Here is a 24,477-nt window from a genome sequence, read left to right as displayed (position 1 = left end):
TCCATAGGGTACAAACACAGCAGTTAGTGGAACCATGGTCCTATAGTGTCTTAGTGTGAAAGACCCCTCGGTCTTGTGCTTCATTGTCATCCTACCACTCACATGGTCATGTAGCACTAGAGATAGCCCATTCTGTTTTGTTTGGTTCCATGTTGGCACAGCCCCACATTTCATTTACTTACCTTCAGAACTGTCACATGCACAGTTTTGACACCGTTTCACTGCATACTATGCAATCACTTCATCGCTATGTGACCAAATGCAAGTACACAAAAGGGGAAATGAAGGTAGAAAATGAAAACCATAGCGAACTATGCATGCACAACTCTAGAAACTTATTTTAAAAAATGAAACTGATGCTCTCCTGCCAAAAAGATGAGGTAATTCAGAACTCCAAAATCTGAGGAGAAATTCATACCGTAAGAACTCTACAGTAATCTCTATTAATTCCTAGTGCAAACATTTCCTGAGCCTGGTAGAGAAAGACAATCATGCTGCAGTCTCTGCGGGATATTTTCCCCAGCCAGTCTGGATGGACTAGCCAAGTTGTAGCCTAGAACAATGTACCTGATCCTCAGTCATTTAAAAATGTTAGTTCATCTTTGCAACTGCATTACTTTTAATTAGTAAGTCCACTACCACTGCAGTACTTGTTAACACTGATGAGTAAAAGCTTCATGTGTTTCCATTGCAGCTCCAAGCAACATGGTACCATCACTACTGGCCATATTCTTCACTTGAGCAATTAGATTGTACAAATCCTAAAGGTTTAACTGTTTGCAACTTCCTGAAGGGGGAAAAAGATTTCATTTTGAAATTACAAACTTACTGGACTGGGCGAGTGACTATCATGTTTACTGTCTTTCCATAACACATTTTCATCTTAAAAACTACAGTGAAACATTATATTACCTTTGCAAATATAGGACAAACAGTCTAAGTCCCTATTTATTTGAAAATTTACAGCAATAAAAATATATTCCCAGCAGAAAATGTATTGAAGCTTAATTTATGGTAAAGAAATGCATCATTAAGGGAGTATGATTTTAAGGAAGGAGCAAGCAGAAAATTACAAAAGTAACAGATACCCTCTAGTAAGAGTGCTAATAAGAAAATAAAAACTAATTGAAAAACTAGGGTGGGATACATATTGGCAAAATGTAGCGTGGTGGTGGCAGCAGTAGGGTTAGGGAGTGTGCACCATTGACATGCTCCCTAACCCTAGTACGTACTAGGGTTAGCCTAGTATGTACTGGTGGCCCAAAATGGCGGCGCCCTGTACACACAGGCACCGCCATTTTGACGCGATGGACACTTAGCATCCGCACATCCCAGTGCATTTGTGATGCTGCAAGTGTGCCATTGGCGCATTGCGGCATCACAAACATGCCGCATTAAGAATCAGCTTTCTAAGGGTTCTCTTTGCTCCACGGGGGAGCCCCACGGTCTGGAAGCTGTGGTTTCTCTGCGGAGCAAACCTGGGTGCTTTGTATCCCGCCTAAATTTGTCTATTCTATGACCATTCTTTACTTCCTAATCCTTTCTCATCCCACTGTTTCCTCAGCATTAGAAAAATGCTACATGCAGAACCTGATCAAATGTTGATTTTAAAAGCAGATAACCAGAGTGATGCCAAGCAGTTGAGCCAAGGATAGCCGTGAGTGGATCCCAGCTACCATTTTTGGGCTCCATTTCCAGAATCCCTATGCTGGGTTGGTAAATCTCAGAGTTATAAACAAAAGAGATAACTTGTAAAAGTTCCGATAGAGGCTGAAAAATATCTGGTGAATTACGAGATGAGGCAATGCAGAATCTGGCAAATTTGGACACATGACTGACCACTAAATCTTTGTTAATGCGCCTCTGAACAGTGACTACATGTTAAGACTTGGTTTGTCAGAATGCAAGTGTGTGCATTTAAATGAGTAATACAGTAGAAAATTGTCTTCTCATAGGGAGAAAACATTTCTGTCTAGCAGTAAAGTAAATGTGTTGTCTTAAATACTCCTGTATATCACTGTGTGGAATAGAATGTAGGAGTGTATTGCTGGAAGCATATTGAATTCAAGATCATCCCTTAATAGCTAGATTGCAACAAATTTAATATACATCACTTCCACAAACCTGTCAAAGCATCAAAGGGACATCAAACCACTTCCACAAAGCATCAGACTACTTCCACAAAGCTGTCAAAGCATCAAAAGTGATGCATCTGGACTGTAGAAATAATCCAGTTTCAATTGGCTCAATACTGTGTAATTTTCATAACTGCAGTTTGTTGTGGCACCATAGCTCTCTGACAGATAAAGCTAAACATCACACAAAATTACTATTCCTGGAATTCCATAGCACTGAGCCATAGCAGTTAAAGTGGTGTGAAACTGTATTATTTCTGCAGTGCAGATGCAGCCTAGGAAGATCATTTTAGACATTTTCCTAAACCACGTTTAAGACAATTTAACTGTGCTTAGACCAGTCTGCCAATGAGTTTACAAACCAGTTTGTGTTCATCCAAACCATATTTACAATTGTTGATTTTGCTCCACAAGCTGCTACACAAAGAATATAGAATTCTATTTATCACCGTATGAAACTGTGAAGGTGGAAAACAACAGCACATAAGCAGCTCTAGATTATGTTTAGAAGCTCAAACCATGAGTTTTACACTATTGTTAGTGTAAATCATGCTTTGGATTGATATCTGAATTTAGTCCTAATATAGTAATTTCCCTAATTTCATATAGGTACATATTTGTCTAACCTTAGCATACAGTAATGGAACCAAAATCAAACAAGTAAGTAGAAAGTTCTCTTTTGCAAAGTCTGACTAGGCATTAATTTTCTTTACCTTGAAGGGCCGAGATTAATAGAAATACATATTTCATTCAACTTCAGTACATTACAAATGCAATCACATACAAACACTACAATCTGTAGGTCCTTCATGCAATTTAAATTTGTTTGCATTTAACTAAATTGGCGATGTGCTAAGACCCATGGTTACTTAATTTTGAAGATGTATAACTGATGCCCATTGGAAATGCCTGATGTGCACCAGAACCCCTTTGTTGGTGTCCCATTGTGCATGAGTCAATCTGCAATGTGGTTAAAAAAACAGTAGTCCTCTACCAAATGCAGATGTTGCTCATCTTTGCAATTTTATTTCTCACACACATAAGTCAATTTACAAACATGCAATTCCCCAACAAGATTCCAACCAAAATATGACATACCGCTACCAAAAATTAAGATTTCTTGTAAGATGTTCAAAAAGGTTATATTATGTCTGAAAACATATATATAGTTTAGTATAAACACATACGTACATGTATATACATTTACAGATGAGAACCAGTATAGGTTTGAGTGATAGACTAGGAATCTGAGAGACTAGAGTTTGTATCCCTATGTTTGTATATAGCACAGGTCCAAGCTATGTGGAAGGCCATATTACCCTGTATGAGCTGTCCCAGGCTCTGTCCCAGATTTATATGTCCTAATACTATCGCAAGCACAGTTGGTGGAGACATGAGAGAGGGCTTTCTTGGTGGCTGCCCCCAGATTCTGGAACTCCCTTCTCCAGGAAGCCAGAATAACCCCCTCCTTGTTGTCTTTCCATTGGCAGGCTAAAATGTTTTTATTCAGACAATAAAATAGAAAGTCTTGAAAGAATAGGCTGGGGGAGTTATACTGTTTTAATTGCTATGCTTTTAAGAGCTTTTATCTTTTTAAAAGTGCTTTTTATTCTTTTGATGAGTACTGTGTTTTAATACTTAACAGTTTAGTTCTATTTTAATGCTCAATTTTGTATGTTTTTAATTGTATTGTTCTTTTAAATTGTAAGCTGCTTTGAGTCCCAGATTTTGGGCTAAAGGGAGATAAAAATAAATATAATAATAATAATAATAATAATAATAATAATAATAATAATAATAAACTTGCTCAGCCATGGAAACCCACTGGGTGACCTTGATCAAGTCATACTATCTCAGCCTCACAGGAAAGCAATAAAAAACACCCTATGAACAAATCTTGCCAAGAAAATCATGAAATAAAGTCAACATGACTTATTACAGTCAGTATAAGTCAGACATGAATTAAAGTCACACAACAAGAATTTGTTGTTGCTGTATGCTTTCAAGTTATTTCTGACTTATGGCGGAAATATAATGAGGTTTTCTTAGTAAGACTTGTTCAGAGGTTTGCTATTGCCTTCTCCTGAGTCAAAAAACATGTGACTTGCCCAAGATCACCCAGTGGTTTCATGGCTAAGCTGGGAATTGAACCCTGGACTCCAGAATCATAGCCCAACACTCAAACCACCATACCACACTATAAAGGAAAATAATTGTTACCTGGTTCATAGGACTATCTTCCCCAATGTCAACCACAGCATATTAAAAACACACTCCAAATTCCTAGATCCAGTGAATCAATGGGATTTACAGAAATGTTGACTTACCATCTAGCAATTCATTCACTGGATCTATTCTAGTTGCGTCTAGTAGGCTACATTTAAGCTGCAAAAATTTTTATAATGTGAACTACATCTTGGGTCCATTAATGTCAAGGACCAATATTCCTTGAATTCAGCTGGTGCAAATCACTTAGCGTTTTCATCAAACGCCACACAGACTTAGAATCCTGGCCCTTGTATTGAAAAATACTAAGCAGCTTCAAAATAGCACTGTTCTCTCCAACATTTCCTTCAATGAAAGTATTGAGTTCTAAAGCTAGATAACAGTGCTATCATTTCTTAAATGTTTCTCACCCACCATCATAAAAGCAAGAACGACTAACTTACAACCTTCAGGCTGAGTTTATAGCTTTTGATGTCTAGATTCCTTTGGTTGAATGGAAGACAACCAGTCAGGTGAAACATCTGTAGGTTGTCTCTTGAAGTAAGTTGCTTATAAACATTTTATATGTTTTTGAAATTAGTGCAGACTTTGTATGTATTCCTTGTATTTGTTATAGTTTTGTTTGTAGCTTGTAACACTGGCATATTAATATGAAGGGAAGTTTCTGTGAAAGCAGTCTCTGTACAAAATGTACTAGACGATGATTCTGGAGGCCAAGCATTCAATTCTGCACTTGGCTGTGAAAACCCATTGGGTGACAATGGAAGAATTACAGCCCCAGAAAGCCCCATTAAAATCAATAGTTTGTGATTATTTAGTGCTCTTTTGCAGGAACCAAATAAACATTATTGAAACAAATTGAGGAAATCAGTAACAAAAGGAAAATACAAATAGATCCTGACATTTGTGTTCTGAGAAACAGAGAGGTTTTCTCCCAGTTTTGCTTTGCTTTGGTCCAATTTACAAAAAAGTTTCTCAAATTGTCATCATCTTAAGAATGTAATTATACAGCAGTCGAGAATCCAAAATGCCTTAAAAGCAATCATTTTTCCCCTTCTCCCTGAACTCTGCTTTGTTTATTATCCAACCTAGTTCTGTAAAATACCAAAGCTGAGTCACCAACTCAATATTTTGTGACATTTAATTGGTTCTAATAATGCTATCAGGATAAAGATTTCTTTTTTTGCTACATATTGATTGTTCTTTTTTCTTGTTCATCTCCAAATGAAATGTTGACTTGTGTGGCTCATGTACATGCAAGGGATTACTTTTTCAATGGCTGAAGGATCGTGCTATACCACTGCAGCATCCACTCCGTGGATTTATTCTTGGCTCAATAGCTGAGTCTAATTAAGCACCTTTGTGGCAAACTGTCACCATTTCTCATGACCTCATACATCTCTGACTTGGTTCATCAGCCGCTTCTGGTTTATGGTTTCATTCCTCAGCCTTCCAAGGTTCTTTTTTGGGCAATTTTAAAATATTAAGTTTGTGCTTTCAAGGTTTCAAAAAAGATAGGTTCTGAATTAGGGATGAGGGATAGATTAGAACGATCTACTTCCAACATTGGAAAGTGTGCTCTGCAGTCCCACATCAGCACCCAGCATGGTGGAACAAATGCCAGGCCTTATAGATCCAAATAACTAACTGCTGGATACATCAATTACCAGCAACACTCAAATTAGCAAGGTGAAAACAAGTGGTAGGTAAACTGATATAGGCAATGGTGTGTGTGTGTGTGTGTGTGTATGCTGTACTTCATCCACCCCTTCTCTTCTCACCACCAGGCTCAGTGTCTTGCTGCCCATCTACCTTCACTGCCCTCAGTAAACTCACCTTAGAGCAGCCCACAAAGGGGGAAAGTGGCAGAGGACAGCTTGCTAAGAACCTACAAGTCCGATCCTAGCTCCATACACTTTCACAGATATGAAAGTTGAGAGTAAATCCTTATCTGTAAGAATAAACTCTTGGTATATGAAACTTCAAAAAGACCTCTAGCTGTGTTGTACCTTAAAGACAAAGAACAAAAGGAGAGACTAGAAAATATGGTAATGAATGATTTTCCAACATAGAAATAAGAGACAAAGACACAGTGACAATTACCAAGGAGGAGGAGGTTTCCAAATTAATATGAGTTTTGTTTTAATTTTAACATAACTTTGAAAATTCTAGTTTAATGCTACATATGGACCAGTGTACAAAACAAACTATATTATAGTATATTAATAAGCCAGCTTCTGAAAACATGGTTTGCAGCAGACTTGTATGAGACCAGAGTTAGAATTTTAAACTCAGACGACATCTGCACTGCAGAAATAATGCAGTTTGACCACATTTTAACTGCCCTGGCTCAATGCTATAAAATTCTGGGATTTGTAGTTTCGTGAGATATTTATAGCCTTCTCTGATCAGAGAACTCTGTTGACACAGCAAACTACAAAACCCAGATTTCATAGCACTGTGCTATGGCAGTTAAAGCAGTGTGAAACTGCATTTTTTCTGCATTGTAGATGCAGCCTTAGATTCAAATCTGGTGGGTTCAAATACAATTTAAACTAGGATTCGTTCCAAGTGCACGTGAACCAGACCTGGGATGCTGCTCCTTTCTTCCCGCTAATGAGTTGCTTTGTTATTTGTTGCAGCAACAAACTGTAACTTTGCCCCCCGCCCCCCCTTTTACATTGTTGGCTGTAATGGCGATGATTGTAATTTACTATTTTCCACAGGATCACAAATAGGTTGTCTCCCTGTTAATCATTACAGGGTATGTGTGCTGACTCAGTCTGAGCAATGTAAGTGGGGGCATGTTACATGGGTGGCTGCCTTGTAACTAAAGTTTCTATTTTCTAGTCGCTGGGGTTATAAGCCAGATCCCTATGGGCCAAACTGGACCTCCCAAAAGTCTGCAAACAATCTGCAGGCTACACAACACCCCGCTCTAAACATCTTATATCAATGGGCCTCATTCTCTGTCTTTCTTTTCCAAACACTTCATTCCTTTTCCTCCCCCACTTTGTTTTTTCCTCCTTTCTATACTCAGTATTCAGTTAGTATTCTTTCCCACTGAGCATACTCAGCCCTCACTGGACTGATGAGGAAAAACATGTTATACTTTTGCAAATACTCCTGCATCTCCTGATACTGTTCTCTTCTGTATGACTGTTGAAGTTCTGGCTTTTGACCTCCGCTTGGAAATGGAATATAGGATATAGATGGTGATGTATTTTTCAAGCATTTAAAAAGAAAGATAAATGTATGACAGAGAAAAGTGAAAAGATGGGTCTTGTAAATACTAATGTGCTATCTATCTATCTATCTATCTATCTATCTATCTATCTGACAAAACAAACTTCTAAAAGCCAAATGACCTCCTACCAGGATGATGATAATGATGAAGCTGCTCTCAAACTGAACTGTTGCCCTCTCTCAAATGACAACATCTAAAATGCAAGGTTACTGAAACGTCAGAAAATCTGGCGTTTTAAATTAAAACTGGGCTGGAAATTTAAGTCAGCAAGGTAATGTGAACTAAACAGAATGCATGGAAGATTATGATGCTGACTGAGCAGAATGAAAGCTTGAGTCCAGGCAATCAATCTCCAAGCTGTTGAATGGAGCACCAAAGTGAAGATGTGACCTAAAGCATTATCCAACGTGATTCAGTTTAATTACTTCATATACATTTATCCATATGTCAGCATTCTCTCTGAATCCTGAGAGTGGTGCCAAGGAAATCCTTTCCTGCTTTAAATCAGAAAACGCTACTTGCAATAATCTCAATTCTTATGCACTAGGGACTATGCCATTTGTTCCTATAGGAAAACCCTTCCCAGAATAGTGATACCCAGATATTCTGGATTACAGACCCCTGTCTGCCTCAGATAGCATAGTTAATGGTTAGAATTAAGTGTTGTTGTTGTTGTTGTTGTTGTTGTTGTTGTTTGCTTCAATCATTTTCAATTTATGGTGACTGAGGCAGTTTTCTCATGGGGTTTTCGTGGCATGATTTTTTCAGAGGTTTGCCATTGCCTTCCTCTGAGACAATACATGGTGATGTTTCACTGAGCAAGGCTGCTATAGGAAGATGACCATCTCCCATGGATGTTCTGGCCTGCCATGAGGCCCAGGAGAAGTAAGAATGTAGCAGGAGCACTCAATGGGTGTTCTGTAAAATCAAAGCAAATCTAGCTGCTGTCAGCATGCTGTTGAAAGTGGTAAAAGGTGTGTTATTTCACAAAGAGAGCAGCCTACAGTCAACTAAACCCCTTAAAAGGATGGCAGAGCCTGGTTGGCATACTCCTGCATGGCTGAGAGGGCAGGAGAAGCTAAAGAGGACCCACCCTCAGTGTCAAGACATTGGATTTGGCTATATGCTCAGGCTGGGAAGGCACACATGAAATGGGGTAGCCTAATATCTGTCTGATACTTTAATCCTCCCTGAGACGATGTGGAGTTCTGGAACCAGGAAACACAATTGGTGCCAGACATAGAAAAGCCAAAGGACATTCTACGACCTAAGGTTGTAAAAGTGAGATATAGAGCTGGAGCAAACAGGCAGGCAAAAGTGGCTCAATCCTGCTTTTCCCAAAAGAGAGTTGAAACCCCACTGTCTGCATGGTGAGCCGAATACGCACAGCCTGAGCTGAATACACAAGGCCTGACCACACAGCACCGCATCAAGTGGCCCACTGTGTAATTTTTGTTATTGTTGCTGCCCCACTATGCATGCGCACTGTTTCACAAACACACTGCCTGCAACCTCCAAGTACCTCCCATGTCCTGCCTACTTGCCATTCCATTGGATGGTAATTCTTTTGATTGACCATACAGTCACACTGGTGATGATCCGCTGTACCAGTGTGCAAGCGATACACTGGCAAAGCACAATCATGGAGGCTCTCCATATATGCCTTCTTCATCCTCTTCACCCCATGCCCCCCTGTTGGATTATCTGGTTTATATATGTTGTAATTACAATCACTAGAGTTGTCATGCTTTCCTTTTTTTTGCTTTGCTACAGTCCTGCATTGGTATCAAGATGTTTATATACAGGTGTGAAGATACACATTTTCCAAACTAAGTTGGCAGATCCTGGCTTCTTTTTGCTCTGGTTTTTTTGCCACGGAGTGTGGCTTTGTTTGTTTCTAGCAGCTTTTGAGGTGGGCGTCATCTAAACACCTCACCTTCAAAGTGGCTAGAAGTCACTTTAGTTTGCCCGTCTTTTTCATCTCATATCTGCAAAATTGAGATACAGTCGGCCCTTCTTATACACGGATTTTTTATACACGGATTCAAGCATACACGGTTTGAAAATGTTCCAAAAAAGTATAAATTTACCTTGATGTTCCATTTTTTATTAGGGACACCATTTTGGTATGTCATTATACTTAATGGGACTTGAGCATACACGGATTTTGTTATACACGGGGGATCTTGAAACCAAACCCCAGCGTATAACAAGGATCCACTGTAATTTGCTGCCTTTTACATGTGTTCTAAACTTGGCTGTCTAAGAAAGGCTGCCTTGCCCTGGATAAAGGTGTCTCCTTTAATAACATAGCCCAGAAAGGATGAAAAAAGAAGAAGAAACTTAGAACTTAATTCCAAGTTCTTTCCATTTTGTTTACTCCAGGACCTTGTTTTCATATACATTTATGCCATATTCCTCTTCTCCTACTTTAGGCTTTCTCGCTACTAAGTCTTTCTTAGTAATTTCTTTTACAGCCTTGTGTGTGTGTGTGTGTGTGTGTGTGTGTAAGAGAGAGAGAGAGAGACAGAGACAAACAAACAGATACACAGACAAACAATATGTACTTTCAAAAGCTGTGGTCCTAACAAGAAAGCACTCCAATTTTTACCTAGCTTTGTCCAGACAAAATACCTGAACTAAGCCTGTGATATGTAAATGACCCCAAATAAAGTTCAGCAAACTGTTGCAAAGTCCACTTGCTTTTCTGCCTGTAGCCCTGTGTGAGCACTCATGTTACACAACCCCTTTAACAATGTGCACAGAGAAACCATTTCACATGCTGGTATCCATTCCTCCAAGAAATTCATTTAATGAGGCCTGTTTTTCAGCACAGTTAGAAGGGAAACAAGTATCTCTCTGTGAATCTAGAAATCAGATGAATATGATGGCTGGGGTCAGTTTGCCTGAGTCCTTGGCACAGTGAGATAGGCAGGAGAAACAATTAAGTAGTCAAATTTAACGGAAAAACGATATATGCTGGGGGGGAAAATGAAAAATAAGTATGAACAACAACCAAACCTCACTATTTATTACTGTATTTTCCTCACCGTTCTTTTCTGCATCAGAGAAGTGGAAAATTTCTGCAACAAAAAAGTGATTTCTGAAATCTAATGAAGATGTATACTTTGTCCTTTAATATTTCTGCTCACTGTGGATAGTATGCCTTATAATAGAGCTAGTGTGGTGTAGTAGTTTGAACACTGGACTACGACTCCCAGTTCAGCAAGTCTCATGCTCTCAGCCTTAGGGGAAGGCAATGGCAAATCTCCTCTGAACAAATCTTGTCTGCCTTAACTGAGCAGTTCTAGCTTCTAAGATTTCACCAGATATTGTCTTGCATGCTTTGTAGCCATAATGGCTAGAAGCCTATTTTCTCTCTTTCCCTACTCCACCCACCTCTTGTTTCAAAATTAAAGTTGAGATCCTGAGGAGGTTAACATTCTGGGCTCCAAAACCAAATATTGTACTTGGTTGGAAGCAGGATTTTATTGTTTTATTACCTGAAACCTTGAAAATCATAGACCTCATCCCTGAGCAAAGTAGTTGCACTTGGGTCACTCTGAAATCAATATAAACTTAATTTAGTCACAACTGACTTTGTATTGATTTCAGTGGGAACAAGCGTGATTAACTTTCTTTGGATTCAAACCTCTGCTTGGATTCAAACTTCTGCTTTAATGAATTCTCAACACAGTATAATTTTATAACACAGTTCCACACCAAGTTTTCATCTTCCTCTCTGTTAAATGGTAAACTTGTTAGCAACGAGCAAAGCAAGCCTTTCTGTTGTGATTTCTACTTCCCATGGAATCCATGGAAACTCAGAAGATGTTGGGTATCTTTGGTTTCATAAGCCATAGGTCTAAGATGGGTGTGTTTCAGAACATACATGAAATATTCATAGAGAAAGGAAATCAAATTGAACTGGACAAAAAGTCAGTTTCGGATAACTGTCTACACCAGTGGATTGACAATGTTCAGTTGTTCTGCAATGTAATCAAAATGAACATATGAGGAGAAAATACACTAGCCCTGACCCTCTGAACTCTCCAGAAAGAGGACATCCTCCTCAATGGCTTTCCACATCATTGAGGACCATGAAGGATCAGAGTGTCTCAGGGACTCTAGTCATACGAAGAGGCTCCAAATATAGAGGATGCTCTCCTTTTCAGCCCATAATTTTGCACATGAGGAGAGGAGACACAGTTGCCACTTAACCCAAAGAGGAGATTACCTGACTAGAGCAAATACCTTCACGGAAAACCAAACCCACCACATCACCACCAAATTCAATTCCTTTTTTGGTTATAGACGCCATTCTTTTAAAGGTCTGCTCTTTATCTTTAGCTGTCTACCCTGGTTGAAAACCTCTTATCTGAAACACTTAGGACCAGGTGTTTTGGGGATTTTGGAATGTTTTATTTGGAATACCTGTGTTTGCATATAAAGTGGGCCCTTGTTATACGCTGGGGTTTGGTTCCAAGATCCCCCGTGGATAACAAAATCTGTGCATGCTCAATTCCCATTAAACATAATGGCATAGCACAATGGTGTCCCTTATAAAAATTGGAAAATCAAGGTTTGATATTTGAAATTTATACTTTTTTTGAACATTTTCAAACCGTGGATGCTTGAATCCGTGTATAAAAAAATCTGTGTATAAGAAGGGCCAACAGTACATATATAATGTGATATCTTGGAGATGGAACCCAAGTCTAAACACAAAATTGAACTATATTTCATATACAGATTATACACAAAGCCTGAAGATAATTTTGCACAATATTTTTAATAACTTTGTGCATGAAACATTTGTGTTCACTGAACCATCAGAAAGCAAACTTGCCAGCTCACCACAGAATTCAATTCCTTCCTTCCTTTTTCCCCCTACTGATTCCATTCTTTTATAGAACTGCTCTCAGAGAATATCAATGACTAGTGTGATCTGCATTGTACAGAATTTTGACTATTTACCTTTAACACGCTCCCTTGGTACAAAAATTAAACAGCACAGTTCCTCTAAGAAGCAAATCTCTTGAAAGCTAACAGTACTCCAGAGTGCTTATGAACAGGAAGAACAATCGCAAGGGAGTGCTTATAAAAAGAATATCCATAAGGGGGGAAAAACCACAATCCTACTTTAGAAGCTATTCTCAACTTTTTCTGTTATGCAAACAAAACTTCAAAAAGCTCCCAGTCTCATTTTCTTCAGAATGTGAATTCTGTGTAATGTAGCCGCTGTGGAAATTTTATTGAGGTTTAATGAGGAACAATGGCACATGGACCACCAATAAGTGATCCTAAGAAATCACCTAGGTGAGATACAATGTTTTAATAGCAGTTTTCAAATACAAATGGAACTGTTATTTTTGTTGTGCTTACACCAAACAATAAAATATCCTTAAAGCTTACCAGAAATTATGAGCATAATAATAGTTTGTCTCTACAAATATTCTTCTCCAAATTAGTATGTCTTTTGGGCGGTATATAAATAAATCCTATTATCATTATCATTATTATTAGTTTGTTTTCTGCCATGATGGGACCCAGGTTCTTTGAAAGAATGACTTGTGAGAGATATGGAGGTATGAAGGGGATGAGAAACACAGTTCCATTTACAAAAATAACTCAGATTCCAATACCTCTTGACTTAATTTTGTGAAGTAGGGAGGGAAACCTCTTCTTAATCTGAACAGAGTTCTGCAAATGTATTTTGCCTGGTACTGCATCTTCTATCCACACTATACATGGCTGTTGTGCTTAAAGCTTGGGATTCAACCTGAGCCTTCATCATTCTGGACAGATGCTTTTTGTTCTTGTTTAATTCACGTCTTACCTGCTTAGAAACAAGAAACTCTTGTTTCTCTTAACCCTGATAAGTTGGACCAAACTAAAGCTGAACTGGTTTCTTAGCAAATAAAAGACACCTTCTGAAAGACAATACAGCTAAAGCTGGACCAGCATCTGTGCACTTCCTCCAAGTCTAACGCTTACCAAACCCCTCCTAATAACATCTTCCATTTTCTCTCAAAAGTGGCCTGTTCCACCTTGCAGGTCAGACAATGGAGAAAGAAATTGAAACATGTACTGCAAACCTCTTGTAGCGACAATTATCAACCTTTTGGAGCAAGCAAGACAAAATTGAACGAAAACCTGGAGCCAATGCTACTGCAAAACATGTATAGTATACATGTAGAATGGTTCCCAATTGGCAAAAGGGTCAGCCAAGGATGCATTCTATCACCCTAGTTATTAAACCTGTATACAGAAAATACCATGCACAGAGCAGGCTTAGATTCAGAGGCAGGAGGAGTGAAGTCTGGATGAAGAAACATTAACAGTGTAAGATACGCAGACAACACCATACTACTAGCAGAAAATTACAAAGACATGGAACAATTACTAAAGAATGTCAAAGAAGAAAGTGCTTAATGTAGGCTTAATGTTAAATATTAAGAAAACAAAAATAATGACCATGGAGGAATTACATGAATGCATCCTAGATAACAATAAAATAAAAATAGTCAAAGGATTCTCATAACTCAGATCAAACATTGATCAGAGCAGGGACTGCAGTCAAGAAATCAGAAGAAGACCAAGTCCCTGTGAACACTGGCCGTTTGGGCTGACGTGGGGGCAGAGTTGGGGCATAGCATTTACACGACACACACTCTGGCTCTGTCCCAGGGGGATGTGATGGCATGCCGAGGGAGCGCCATAAAGCTGGGCACCACGGCTATCATGGCCTTTCTGCTTTTTGAAGCTCCTTTTTGTGCCCTGGAAAGGCCAGATTGGGGCCATGTAGTGCAGTTGCTGTGGCCCTGATCTGGCTGTAAAAGAGGCAGCTGGAGACCACCCCTTCAGGGCTGTATGTACAGCCCCTAAGACTCAGAAGGATAGCTATGAAGGAAGTAAACAAGATCCTAAAGTGCTCAATACTAAACTTAAGATACTCCAAACCTTTGTATTCCCCATTACTATATACGGATGTGAGAGCTGGACAGTAAAGAAAGCAGATAGAAAGAAAATCAACTCATTGGAGATTTGGTGCTAGAGAAGAATGCTGAGGATACCATGGATGGCCAAAAACAAACAAAGGGGTTCTACAACCAACGCTACCTCACCCCCGGAAGCCAGGATAACTACACTGAGGCTGTTGTACATCATAAGAAGGAATGACTCACTGGAAAACATAATGATGTTAAGAAAAGTGGAAGGCAGCAGAAAGAGAGGAAGATCACACACCAGACAGATAGGCTAAATCAAGGAGGCCAGCGGCCTGAATTTACAGGACCTAAGCAGAGCAGTGAAGGATAGGGGGTCTTGAGGATGTCTCATTCACAGGGTTGTCATGAGTCAACGATGACTCAAGGACAGTTAACACCAACAATATATGCAGGACTCTGTACCTTGGTGTGGTCTTGCCTTGTCTGAGCCAAAGAGCACATACCAGTATAGCATAGGAGAGGCAAGATATAATCTCTCCTTGCTCACAGCCAGGCCTGCTGGCCTATTCGTGCCCATTCATTCATTTCAGGAATCCCATAAACTCCTATTGCCTCTGTTCCATTCTCATGGAACATGTGCCACTGGTTAATGGGATAAAAATAGGCATACTGGATGAGACCAAAGGACAGTGTAGTCTACTATACATGAAGTAACCCGTGTCATTTTGGGAACTTTTAAGATGAAGCTGATGTTATTCACTTCTACTATAGACAAAATATAGACTATGACGCATTACAGACCGCCCTCAAGCAGCCGGTCTCCCACCGCCGCCATTAGCTGCGACGGGAAGCCCCAGCGGCCATACCATGAGGCTTCCGGCCACAGCTAAAAAGGAGTGCCAAAATGGCGCTCCTTTTCAGCCCCCGGAAGTGGTGCCGTAAAGCGCAAGGCGCGCGCTCATGGCATCACATCCGGCGCGCCACGTCTGGACGCTATGCGTCCAAGACGTACAAATGGCAGCGTCCATGTGGATGGGCGCTGCCATTTCGGACGTACTCCGCGCGTGTTGGGAACGGGGCCGGTTAGGAAGGGGCAACCCTTCCTAACCCTAGCACGCCGTCCTAAATGGCAGTATGTAACCTGCCTATATTTTGGAGTATCATTTTTTAACAAACAACATCACAAATGGTGAGTAGTGTAGCATAAACCTAAGGAAATGGTTTCATTTTATAATCATGTATGGACTGATGCAGACATATGGCATTTGTACTGAAGCCAACAAATTAGTCAGAGGGAAATCTGCCTTTGCATTCCTCATAGACCCCTCCTCTCTCCAATATGCTAGATATTTCAAAAACTTTCCAACTTCAAAGGCATTAATTGATAATGTCAGAAAATCTTTATTCAGGCATTGATTTACCCAGTCAGCAGCAACATGATAAGAAGCCCCCTCCCTTTCACCTGAACAAATGTGAAATTGATAAGTTCATGTACACAAGGAGACTCAGCACATGAGCAAGACCCTTTTTTTCCCAACCTCTTTGCTCACTCAGAGAACCTCCACACAAACAACAATAATGAAACGAGACAAAACTAAGCACTCCCTTCTTCATGTGGTGACACATACTAGGTGAAACAACACTTGAACAGTGCAAATGCTATTAAGGTACATCTAGTGCCTAGATGTGAACAGGCATGGTACCAAATTAATTTTTTAATAGATATTGCTAAGAGTATCCATAGGATTAACGCCGAATCTACATTTTTGTCTGCAATGCTGGATCTTATTCTTATGAAAAAGACTGATCATTGCTAAGCACATTCTTTTTTTTCAGAATAGCAACTCCTTTTTTTCTCTTCCACAAATTTTTATATCCCCATCATTATAGTGAAAGAGGTCTTTGGATGTAAAATCGACATATTGCAAGGGCTCATTGTGGGGTGCAATGCATCTCTGTGAGTTCCAAGAGGAAGGAAATGCTACGATATTATTTAACATTACAAATGGATATGATATTATTTAGCATTACTCCAAGTTAGAGTTTCCCCCTCATTTGTTGCTGCCCAGGCTGGATAAACTCCCCTACTTTGAATATGGGACATTTTAACCTTTGCTGTTAATTAGACTGTGGTATAATACAGCTTGGCCTATTTATCCTTCCTCTCAAGCTTTCCTCTCCTCAGTTGCTCTCCCTATCTGTCAACAGCATCAGCATTCACCCTGTTGACCAGGCACACAGCCGTGACGCTGTCTTATACTCTTTGCTCCCCAGTCTGCATTTCAAGTCATATTGCTTCCTAGACACACTGTAGAAATCTGTCCCTTTCTCTTCCCATTCTGTTGCTTAAATTCTAATTTAAACTCTACACTGCTATAGTTTCTTCTACACACATACACACACACCATCGCACTATTCTCATCTCAACTCTCCTATTGCTCAGGCCATATGAACACATCCTCTCTTTTCCACATACCACAAATCCTTTAATTGCTATCCTGGTTCTATCCACATCTACCACTAAGTCCTTTTTACCTTTAAAATGTGCCCTGGCTCTAAACTCTGTTTTGGCTCTCATCTTATTCCATCCTTGCCCATAACTTCCCTCTTCTTCAACCTTACCACCCTCAACACCACATTCAAAGTCTCAAAAGCAGTGCAAGATCCCTTTGCATACAGATTTTTCTGGCTATGAGCTTTATCACACTAGCGAGATCCCGTGGGAAAACAGGATTTAAATGAGAGTTAAGTTAGATTTGAATGTAAACAGAACCCACAAATTCGGGAAGTTTATCACAATGAATTGCTGCTAAAGTGAAATCATTCCCTGAAAATAACAAGCTGCCATTTTTCTCCGGTTTAACTTAGGTTTAACTTCGTGTTATTTCACGTTAACAGCGATGTTGTGTGATAGACATCAGGCATTTCCAGCTTTTCTCTAATTTAACTCTCCTTTAAATCCCATTATCTAACAGGATCTCTAGTGTGATAAACTCCTATGTCTCTGAATTCTATCATACTACATATTTATAACAGTTTGATACTACTTTAACTACCACGACTCCTTCCTACAGAATTCTGCTGGTTGACTGTCTTCAGTGAAACCTTATCCCACATCAGTTATATCCATGTTAGTCTATTGGTGATTTTCAGATGAGTGAATGAGAGTTAGCTGAATGATTCATGAGTATGAAAACATTGTTTTTCATTTAATCCCTCTGCTACCCACACAAAAGAACCAGGGAAAATGGATCATTATGCAGCAGTACCTGTTGTATAGTTGTGTTGCAGCCTTCTATTAATCATTTCTGAGAAGCTATGAAGCATGATACTTGAAGAATGCATGTTTTATACTGTGACGCTTTTTCTGTATTTGGCACGTAAAATGGGTGACAAATCAGAAGACCTGACTTTTAGTGTTGAGTGCAATGTTTGTACAATGAGGGGAAAACAGAGCGTAGTGTAAGTATGCATTCATTCCAGGTTTCTAGTGCCTGAGGGACATTAAGAGGGATCACGGAGCACCCTCTCATAACTTTATTAGTTTTTCCACAAAATATCCCAAATTGCTTTTCGTCAAGCATATATCAGCCTTCCCTACTCTATGACAGATGGATCCAATGAGATTAGATGGTAAGAAAGAAGAAATGCATGACACCTCTCATTGTTTCTGGCTGAAAGATTTACTACTACATTTTAAAGGGCTATTTCCATATATTTAAGCAGCATACCCATACACGAGTGTAGAAAATGTGGCTGGTTAGAGATGGAGCCATTGTTTAAACCTAGACAAGGTGGTTTTCATAGGAAAAGTAAATGGTTCAACTCCTGTTAACTCTAGTTAACCAGGTAGAAGGGTAGCAAATACTAGGGAGCCAGGAAAAGTTACCTCCTTTCTGGACAGTAGTGAGCTATATGGACTGACTCAGTCTGAGGCAGTTCTCCAAGTCCAAGAATTATTCTGGTTTACTAAATACCAGCTCAAGCTTTAGGAAGTCAAGTAAACTAGTATTTTGGGTCTTTCCTAGTTCTGCCTTTCAAGTACAGTATTTAAATGGAATTCTTTAAAAGGGACTATGGAATCCTAACTGTAACTATTTCATATTCACAATCACTACTTAGTCGTGATCTTGACACTATTTCTTTTTCGTTGGCATAGCCTTAGCACAGGTTCAGGCCATGTTCGGGGCATACATTGTGTAAACACCAGGACCCCAACATGGTCTGAAACTGTGTCATTTTGCCCATCTGTTTTGGGCCTATGACTCTGAAGGCCAGGGTTCAGTGCCTAGTTCAGCCATGAAACTCACTGGTTAACCATGCACAAGTCACATACTCTCAGCCTCAGGGGAAGGCAATGGCAAACCTCCTCTGAACAAATCTTGTCAAGGAGTCCCAATGATATGTTTGCCTTAGGGTTACTATAAATTGGAAATGACTTGAAGGCACACAACCACAAATACCTTTTAACTATTGTTTTTGTATGGCTTTCAATCTGTATTGTTTTTTATTGATTGTATGCCACGTTGGGTCTCATTATTTGGGGGAAAGGAGCAGGATATAAATTAATTTTAAAAAATCCTTAATCCCAACTAGAGTAGATTCTCAGAAGCAATGGAATTTAGGTAAGTGTTGATTTACCTAATTTCCATTGATTCAACACATTTAGTCTAGTTGGAATTAACCATTTAGTTCAGCCTGCTGACCACAAGGTAATTGTAAGTAGGTGACTCTGTGTTAGAACACAGATCAACAATGGAGAACAATCAATAGAATGTCTTGAACAAAACAAAATAGACCTTGAAACATTATTTACCTGACATTTTAATCCAAAGTAACACATTCAATGTTATTTGAATTTGAAGTATAAAAAGTACTTTTTAAAAAAATTAAGTGGCCAAACAGACAGCTCCTCCAAACAATTGTGGATGGAATTGAGTATCAGACTTATTGGTGCATAACCTGGTGTTGCACATCTGTAGTGGATCTGTATTACACAGTTCCTATGTAGTCACGCTCATGGCACTATTGCCTCAATTGTAACGACCCTCCTCAAGCCTACTTTACTGGGCATCAGCCATGCACTGGGGGAGGGGGATGTCCATGCTGCTGGTAATTAGGGCATGGGCAGATGACATTCCCCCCCCAACCCACCCAAAAAACCAGCAAGGCTGTCATAATCAGAATCAGGACCCCTGTTTCACTTTCTTGTCACAGCCTCACTGGCTGGCAGAAGTAGTGGGAAACATTCACCCTGTCCTGATAGGCAACAGAATGGATCCTCTTCTCTCCATACAGCAAATGCTCAGTAAAGTATTAATTTGTAACTATCTACACAACAATGGTGCAGTACAGACCGCTGAGAAACGGCGGCCTGCCGACACCTGTTTTTACTCTGGAAGGACAGCACAGCCCCCAAACCATGCACCATCACTCCAGAGTAAAAAGAACCCAGAGTAATGATGCGAGTGCGCCAATGGCGTACTCTTGACATAACTAGCGCGGCATGACGTGCAGACACTATGCATCTATTACGTCATAATGGTGATGCCCTTGTACACAGGACGCCGCTATTATTGCACCGCCGACACATTTTAGGGTTAGGGACAGTGCGGTTGCTGAGTGGTCCCTCACCCTAAAATCGGCACCAGCACGGGGCTTTTGTGCGGTCTGTACTGCACCAATTATAACATAACTAAGTTGTCCATATAGCACTCCTTCCAGCATATGTACAAACAGAGGGTTAGGTTTCAGAAGCAGAGACTATTAGACACAATCTGTCCCCACCTCTCTAACCCTCTGCATAGGGTTTAAAGAAAGTGCTTGTAGTTTAGATCACAGATACCATCAGAATACATGCAATTTCTGTTCATATTAAAAACAATTTAAAAAAATTAAAGACACATACATATATAACATGTAGTAAGAAAGGAAAAAACAAAAATGTATTCTTATAAGAAAGAGAGTACAGGATATGGAATACATAAATAACAGAGTTGGATGGAAATTCAAAACCACAAAAAAGAGGTTTGGAACCACAAAAAGAGGTGTGAAGATAGCCCTGTCATAAAACCATACTTAAGAATTGTCTCCATGTATTACCATGAGATCTTCATAAAGCAGGAGAGAGTTCCCTATGCAAAAGAAATGAAATACTGACAAAGCAGTTTGTTTAACAACATTGAGTTGTTTTCAAGTGAAATTTGCTACATACATGACATTTTGTCTATTCATAGGTTCAGGGAGGGAGCATCTGGGCATACAGCCATGTGAAAATATGTCAGTTCTGCTGCCTGCATTTGTTTTGAGAACCAACAGCCCCGCATGAGTCTCCATCACATGTAAATGCAGTCTGATACAAATTGATGTCTTTATTTTAAAAGACTAAAAATCAATTAGTGTAAGTGATATCATCCACTTGCATCATGAATACAGTACTTACATTTGAGGGGCCCTGACTAAGTGCAATAAAGTGCCCCACGTCACTTGCCCTGTCTAAGTACATTTCTGAGTTTACATCATCATAGGCACACCAGGGAGAATGGGAAGTCTTATGCAATCCCTCCAATAACTCTATCCAAGCTTTTTCTGGATGACTTTAAGTCACCTGTTAGTAAAATCAGAAGCTATGGACTTTTCAGAGGTAACAGTGTGCATGGGCACATGGGCCTTTTTCCATGTGTCTCAAGAAAGTGAACCAAGGAAGCTACGAATGATAAACAAAACAAAAAAAAAATCCTCAGCCAGTCAACCAAACTTCCTTATGTGATCACTTCTTCCACACCTTCAGCATAACAATAAATTAGGATAATAAATGTAAGAACCAAAGCTGTCAACAGAACCTTCTAGAAAAGTGCATAGCCCGAAAAACCCACAAAAAACTATGGATATCGGCCACGAAATCCTTCAGCTTCACATTAGCTCCAATTAGTTTCTGTGCAAGGTACAAAGTGTTGCTTATAACCTTTAAAGCCCTACATAGCTTGGGTCACCTTCTCCCATACAATCTACCCTGTACACTCAGGTCCTCTGGGAAATGTTTGCTCCAAATGGCCAGGAATAGACTGGCAATGGTTTCCCAGATGACTTTTTCATCTGCTGCCCCAGACTGTGGAATGACCTGCCAAAAGAGACATGACAGCTAGAAATGATGATTGCATTTAAAATGTCACTAAAGACATCCTGCCAATTTTAAATTATGACCTTTTAATTTATATCTGAGCTCTTATGAGTGAATATTAATGGTTTTCTTCTATTGTATTTTAACTGTGAGTTTATGTGGTCTTAATTATGTTTTGTATTTTAACATACCCTGTACCCTGCCTCAAGCCTTGAGGAGATGTGGGAAATAAATAAATGAAATCATAAATCATCATCATCATCATCATCATCATCATCCACACCTGGTTTAGCCACTTCCATAGGAAGTAAGAGCGTTCCAGCAGCGTGCATGATCACACCACTCATTCCTGACAAACCCAAGTTCCCACAGTTCTCTGGCTTCTCTTGTGTGAATGCAATCATTGTGTGAAGTAGTTCTTTTACAATAATATATAACAACACTTATGTTAATGTATAAAAATATAACTGGCAAAGTTCCCACCCACCAGCACACCATCTTCCCCCTTTTCCCTTGCAACAATCCAACTATATAGGTCCAGTGTGACTGGTTCCCAGGCCATTCCATACAGATGAAGATTCCTTGCCAGTCTTCTAATCATGTCTGCCACTCTCTAAATGTTAAAATAAATACACAACATTTCCCCCTCTATCACTTTCCAAAGGAAAGGAAAGGAAAGGAAAGGAAAGGAGGAAGGAAGGAAGGAAGGAAGGAAGGAAGGAAGGAAGGGCCACTGTAAGTCTGTTTCTGGCTAGCAAACACATGCCGCTAATCCTTTCTACTGTTGAGGATTTCTGTATCAGAGAGTGTTACAAATAATTATAAGTTAATCATCTCTTATCCTTACTACAGAAACTCAAGTACACTGACCTGGTTGTAGTGTAAAAGCACACTCTCCTCTGGATTAGTTGCCAATGTTAAACACCAGCCTTTTAGCCCAGCTGAGGAAAAACAGGAACAAAGTTAATGCAAAGTGATATTGGAATTACTCCTTGAAATGTATTCATAAGCAATGCATAACAATCAGTTTTAAAATAGTCTCAAAATAATCTAAGGAAAAGAAAATCTGTTTAAGCTGCTTAACTAATGGCCAAGAAGCCATCTAAAAGAGAGTTCTAGAAAGGAATCAGTTATGTAAAGAACAGAATTGTAACTGACATGGGAGGGGTTGGTTTAATTTCAATTAATATTTTATTTGTAATAGTCAAGAAGGAAGCCTGTCTTAGATCATCCATTGTCAAAACCATATAAAAATGAGGGTGAAATCTGTTAATGTAAATTTATTTGAGGAAAGTTATGGCATTTTGAAGAAAGAACCAGGATATTCTGAATCACATTCACACGGGTTTAAGAAGTGGGAGGAAAATGGAATGCTCTTGTCATGATCGCACCGTCGTGCGAAGGTTTTCACACGACTTTGGGCTCATCCAGTACTTCTCCTGTCAATAACTTGGAATGCTCCTGTAACTTCTTATTAACGGGAAACCCTACGTATGGTTTACCAATAGCATTTCAGTCATGTAAAGGTGCCGAAGACAATAACATTCCATTCATTCTATTACAGAGCAATCTGGGACCTTTTCCCAGACTGTATTTCGGTACAGGCAATTCGTTCTCACTGCTAGGATTCTTTTTGGAGTGGCTTTCAGTCTTATTCCTAGGTGTAGGGCACGATTTTGTTTCAAATGGATAAAAATAATGTTGTGAAATATATACATTTTATTTTGTTTTGTTCGGGATTGAAAGATTATTTTCAGGTGTGTGCAGTCGCATCAAAACAGTGCATGCATGAAACGTTCCATAACGATATACTAACAATACATGATGTCTGCAGAATGCAATTGTGTTTTCCTTTCATTTTTATATTGTCATTATAATAAATAATAATAATAAAATTTTTATTTATATACTGCTTTTCTTAAAAAATCAAAGCGGTTCACATCATATATTACGTACAATAACATAACAACAATAACATTAAAACCATCAGCAACTACAACAACTATAGAATACAATTAAAAACTCATGACAGCGTAACAATGCTGTCTGGAGGAGAAGGGGAGGTCTATAGGAGTCAGCTGCCTCGAAAAGGTGTGTTTCAAACCCTCTTGAAGCGGTCTAAGGAGGTGGCCGAGCGGAGCTCATCGGAAGCGAGTTCCAGAGTTTAGGGGTGAGATGGAAAAAGCCTTCTGAGAGGTGGTGATAATCTGGCCTCTGGAACCTTCAACAAGCTTCCCGGCAGATCTGAGTGCGGGGCGGATTGTATGGGGAGATGCGGTCCTCTAAGTACCTGGGCCTAAGCCATTTAGGGCTTTATAGGTAATAACCAACACCTTGTATTGCGCCCGGAAGCGAAAGGCAGCCAATGAAGGTCCTTAAGGACCGGTGTTATATGGCTGGCCCTGGATGTACCAGTGACCAGTCTTGCTGCCATATTCTGCATAATTGCAGCTTCCGAGTATGGTACAAGGGTTGCCCCATGGGAGCGCATGCAGAAGTCCAAATGAGAGGTTACTAGAGCATGTACACTGTTTCAAGGTCCCCCCGGCCCATGCAATTGCGCAACTGTGTAAAAATATTGATCACTGTAGTGCCTTCCTTCCACTATCTCAAATAGCACGATTCGTGAGCTAATCTTCACTGACTGGAGTGACATTTGTGACAATCTCAATACAACTGGAATTAGGTTCATTTAAGTGGCTAAAGAGAGAACTGCCCTTATCAGAAGTTGTACCTGATCCAATTTTACCTTTCACGCATATAATCATGAACAGCCCAGGTTGCCATAAATCTGACAAC

At 39.6% G+C, this 24,477-nt stretch overlaps 1 protein-coding gene across 1 annotated transcript in view; it reads right to left on the bottom strand.

The window, feature by feature from the left end:
- Nucleotides 1-24,477, bottom strand: part of MAP2 (microtubule associated protein 2) — a 329,228-nt gene that overhangs the window by 209,225 nt on the left and 95,526 nt on the right. Inside the window, 1 exon segment of the mRNA XM_042447021.1 lies at nucleotides 22,549-22,619. The gene's annotated coding sequence lies outside the window, so the exon portion shown is untranslated.

This window comes from Sceloporus undulatus, chromosome 1, assembly GCF_019175285.1.
Source record: "Sceloporus undulatus isolate JIND9_A2432 ecotype Alabama chromosome 1, SceUnd_v1.1, whole genome shotgun sequence".
Lineage (NCBI taxonomy): Eukaryota > Metazoa > Chordata > Lepidosauria > Squamata > Phrynosomatidae > Sceloporus > Sceloporus undulatus.
This window is presented reverse-complemented; position numbering and strand designations above follow the sequence as displayed.